This window comes from Ranitomeya variabilis, chromosome 5, assembly GCF_051348905.1.
Source record: "Ranitomeya variabilis isolate aRanVar5 chromosome 5, aRanVar5.hap1, whole genome shotgun sequence".
Classification (NCBI taxonomy): Eukaryota; Metazoa; Chordata; class Amphibia; order Anura; family Dendrobatidae; genus Ranitomeya; species Ranitomeya variabilis.
This window is the reverse complement of record NC_135236.1, coordinates 485,021,464-485,026,956: the sequence shown is the minus strand read 5'-3', so window position 1 is coordinate 485,026,956 and position 5,493 is coordinate 485,021,464.

Sequence of the window (5,493 nt, the reverse complement as noted above, 5' to 3'; positions counted from 1 at the left end):
TCATTTTCCCCCTCACTTCTCTTATTTTCCCATCACGCCTCCCATTTTCCCCCTCACATCTGTCATTTTCCCCCTCACGTCTCTCATTTTCCCTCTCACTCCTCTCATTCCCCCCTCACTCCTCTCATTCCCCCTAACACTTGTCATTTCGACCTCACATCTGTCATTTTCCGATCACTCCACTATTTTCCCTCACTCTCATTTTGCACTCACACCTTTTCATTTTCACCTAACACCTCTCATTTTCACCTCACACCTCATTTTCCCCTCAGTATATACATTTGTCATCTCCCTTATATATAGTATACACCTGTATGTCATCTCCTGTATATAGTATATACCTGTATGTCATCTCCCCTGTATATAGTATATACCTGTATGTCATCTCCCCTGTAAATAGTATATACCTGCTGTATGTCATCTCCTCCTGTATATAGTATATACCTGTATGTCATCTCTTCTCTTAGACCTCGTTCACACGTTATTTGGTCAGTATTTTTACCTCAGTATTTGTAAGCTAAATTGGCAGCCTGATAAATCCCCAGCCAACAGGAAGCCCTCCCCCCTGGCAGTATATATTAGCTCACACATACACATAATAGGTCATGTGACTGACAGCTGCCGTATTTCCTATATGGTACATTTGTTGCTCTTGTAGTTTGTCTGCTTATTAATCAGATTTTTATTTTTGAAGGATAATACCAGAGTTGTGTGTGTGTTTTAGGGCGAGTTTCATGTGTCAAGTTGTGTGTGTTGAGTTGCGTGTGGCGACATGCATGTAGCGACTTTTGTGAGATGAGTTTTGTGTGGCGACATGCGTGTAGCAACTTTTTGTGTGTCGAGTTGCATGTGACAGGTTAGTGTAGCAAGAAGTGTGCAGCAAGTTTTGGCATGGCGAGTTTTGCGCGTGGCGAGTTTTATGTGGTGCGTTTTGAGTATGTGCAAGTTTTGTGTGAGGCAACTTTTGCATGTGTTGCAACTTTTGTGCATGTGGCAATTTTTCTTCGTGTGCAAGTTTTGTGTGTGGCGAGTTTTCCATGAGGTGAGTTTTGCACGTGTGGCTAGTTTTACGTGAGCCTAGTTTTGCATGTGGCGAATTTTGCGCGTGGCGAGTTCTGAGCGGTGACTTTTGTGTTTCGACTTTTATGTGGCGAGGTTGGTGTATGTGTGGTGAAATGTGTGCTGAGGGTGGTATATGTGTTCAAGCACATGATAGTGTGTGGCGCATTTTGTGTGTGTGTTCATATCCCCGTGTGTGGTGAGTATCCCATGTCGAGGCCCCACCTTAGCAACTGTATGGTATATACTGCAGCCAGCCTCATAGAATGTAATGCAGCCAGCCCCCATAGAATGTAATACAGCCAGCCCCCATAGAATGTAATGCAGCCAGCCCCCATAGAATGTAATGCAGCCAGCCCCCATAGAATGTAATGCAGCCAGCCACCCATAGAATGTAATGCAGCCAGCCACCCATAGAATGTAATGCAGCCATCCCCCATAGAATGTAATGCAGCCAGCCACCCATAGAATGTAATGTAGCCAGCCACCCATAGAATGTAATGCAGCCAGCCACCCATAGAATGTAATGCAGCCAGCCCCCATAGAATGTAATGCAGCCAGCCCCATAGAATGTAATGCAGCCAGCCCCCATAGAATCTAATGCAGCACAGTCCCCATAGAATGTAATGCAGCCAGCCCCCTTAGAATCTAATGCAGCACAGTCCCCATAGAATGTAATGCAGCACAGCCCTCAGAGAATGTAATGCAGCCAGCCCCCATAGAATGTAATTCAGCCAGCCCCTATAGAATGTAATGCCGCACAGCCCCCATAAAATGTAATGCAGCACAGCCCCCATAGAATGTAATGCAGCACAGCCCCCATAGAATGTAATGCAGCACAGCCCCCATAGAATGTAATGCAGTACAGCCCCCATAGAATCTAATGCAGCACAGTCCCCATAGAATGTAATGCAGCCAGCCCCCATAGAATCTAATGCAGCACAGTCCCCATAGAATGTAATGCAGCACAGCCCTCAGAGAATGTAATGCAGCCAGCCCCCATATAATGTAATAAATCCCCCCCAGAGAATGTAATGCAGCCAGCCCCCATAGAATGTAATACAGCCCCCCAATAGCCCCACAATCCAGTTATCACTCATTGATATATTTAAAAAAACAAAACACTCTACTCACCTCTCCTCGTGCCTGCGCTGCTCCCGGCTCCGATCTCAGCAGCTGCAGTCTGCCCGCCCGACACAGCAGGTGCGCGATGATATGATGTCATCGCGCACCCGCAGTGTCAGAGGCAGAGCGGATAATGATGGGAGAGGGAGCGACAGCAGACGCTCTCTCCTCCATCATTGCATTCAACTGTACCGGCGTCATAGGTATAGTTGAATGCGGCGGCGCTGGCGGGGGGGTGAGGCGGTGGGGGGGGAGTCGGCGCTTGCGATCGGCCCACGACTGCCACCGGCCCTTCTTGCATTTGCCAGAAATGCCCGATGGCCAGTCCGGCCCTGGATACGCCATATGTGGAGAAAAAATGATAATTACTTACTGGGAATTTGATTTTCCAGATCCATGACAGCACCATTACATGAGAGATGGCTCCCACCCCCAGGAACAGGAAACTTGCAGCGGAGATAAAAGATGGGGGTGGCACCTCTCTCCTCAGTTTGTTTACCGAGTATGCAAGGTAACCGCTGTGTTAGTTCGGGTTTATGTACATTACATTTATTTCCAAGGGTTGTTACTTGGTATTAATTACATATTTAATGCAAATATTATCCCCATCAGTTCCTCTACCTTTTTTTTTTTTTGTGAATCACACAACCATCACCAAGATAGGGCGGGAATTAGTGCGGTGCTGTCATGGATCTGGAAAATCAAATTACCGGTAAGTAATTATCATTTTTTCCCTTCCCCATGACAGCACCGTTACATGAAAGGAAGAAATAGAAAAAGACTCCTAGGGTGGGACAATAGCAGATAAAACTTTTCTCCCAAAGGCAAGACTTGAAAGCCCCAGATCTAGCCTATAGTGTCGGAAGAAAGTAGAGGGTAAAGACCATACTGCAGCATTGCAAATTTGTTCTTCAAATGGAATTGCCCTTTCCGCCCAGGATGTGGCGATAGCTCTTGTAGAGTGGGCCATTACACCCAGTGGAGGGGCTTGCCCCGAAGAGGAGTAGGAAAGTGAGATAGCCATACGGAGCCACCGTGTGATAGTAGATATTGTGGCCTTTTTTTTCTCCTGTTTGTCCCCTGGAAGGAGACAAAAAAGGCTGAAGACTGTCGCCATGGTTTTGATACTTCTAGATACTGAAGTAGGCAACGTCTGACATCAAGGCAATGAAAGGTTTCTTCTCCCTGGGATTTTGGGTTGGCACAAAACGAGGGCAAAACTATCTCCTGGTCCCTGTGGAATTTTGCATTTACCTTTGGTAAGAAGGCCGGGTCAGTTTTAATTATTACTCTGTCATCCAAAAAGGTATTGTATGGGGGATCTACAGAGATAGCTTGGAGTTCACTAATACGTCGGGCTGACGTAAGGGCAACCAGGAGAACAGTTTTTAAGGCTAGCGCTTTCACTGAGATGGAAGTAAGAGGCTCAAAGGGAGGAGAGATTAAGGCCTTCAGCACTAAATTTAGATCCCAGGGAGCTACCTTTGGCCGAGGTTTAAATGATCTGGCCGAGAAGGAGGTTCGGATGAACCTATACACCCAGGGGTGATCAACCAATTTTTGGTCAAACAAGGCGCTAAGCGCCGAAACTTGCACCTTTAGGTTGCTGGTAGACAATCCTCTTACCAACCCTTTTAGGAGGAACTCTAGGACCTCAGTTATTGGGACTTTTTGGGTGGCATTCGACAGGTATCATCCTGAAAATTATAGAAATTTTTCCAACACTTTCTGATATTTATCAGTTGTGATTTTTTTCCTGCTAAATAGCACAGTGGCAACTAACGGATCTGAGAATCCCTTTGCTAGCAGAAGTCCCCTCTCAATTTCCAGGCAGTGAGATGTAGGCTGTGCACTTGAGGATGTGGTACTGGACACTGGTGTAGGAGATTTGGAACATCTGGAAGGATCCATGGGTCCGAGATGGACATACGTCTGAGCCAGGTGAACCATGCCCTCTTCGGCCAGAAGGGTGCGACCAGAATTATTTGCGTCCCATCCTCTCGAATTTTCTTCAGGACTGTAGGGATTAGCGAAATCAGGGGAAACGCATAGGCAAGTTGGAATTTCCATTGGTGCAACAGGACATCCACTCCTTCGGGGTTTTCCCTTGGTTTAGGGAATAGAATCTCTTTACCTTCCGGTTTTGTTTTGTGGCAAAGAGATCCACTTGTGGAGTACTCCAGATGGTGCAGATTTCTCCAAAAATGTCCTGATTTAAGGACCACTCGCCCTGGTGCAGCACGTGCCGGCTTAAGAAGTCCGCGACAAGGTTGTCTGTCCCTTTTAGGTGTGTGCTTGTCAAGGATAAGAGGTGGTTTTCCACCCAAGAAAACAGTCTTTTGGCCTCTTCCATTAGAGACCTCGATCTTGTTTCCCCTTGTCGATTTATGTATGCGACTGCTGTGCTGTTTTCGGACAATACCACTAAGTGACTTCCTTTGATGTTTTCTTCTGTTTGAAGAATTGCCTGCCTTACCGCCGTTAGTTCTTTCAGGTTTGAGGACGCTGCCTCCATTTGAGGATGCCACAGGCCTTGTAGAACTTGATCTGTTAAATGCGCCCCCCAGCCTAATGGGCTCGCATCCGTGGTTAGTACCAATGGATTTTGGACCGACCATGGCACCCACTTTTTTAAATTTTCCGATTTTAGCCACCAATTTAAAGAGTCCCGAATTTGTGGCCATAGAATGATTTTCCAATTTAGATTGCAGTGGCTTTTTGCTTGTTCGGCCAGGATCTGCCACTGTAACTCCTGTGAATGCATTTGTCCACATTGAACCACTGGAATTGTTGCCGTTAACATCCCTAGAAGGGACATGGCCTCCCTTACGGAGATGGACCGGGCCGTCTGTGTTTGTTTTATCTTTTGTTTTATGACTTCAATTTTCCTGTCTTGAAGGACACAAACTTGTTTGATTGAGTTTAGCTGAATCCCAAGGAATTCTTGTATCTGGACTGGAAACATTCTCGATTTTTTTTTTTTTTTTTTTAAGTTTATTATCCATCCCAGCTTGGACAGCAGGTCTCGTACTCTTGTAACTGCTTTTACACTGTCTCCCTGGTTGTCTGCTATAAGGAGAAAATCATCTAGATAGGGTACTAGTAGGATATTTTCCTTCCTCACAAAGGATGCTATCTCGGAAATTATCTTCGTAAAGATTCGAGGGGCCACTGATACCCCGAAGGGGAGACACTCGTACTGTAGATGAGTGGGAATTTGATCTAGCTGTACTACCAACCTCAAATATTGTTGATGTTCTACGCAAATTGGAACATGGTAGTAAGCATCTGTGAGATCTATCACTGCCA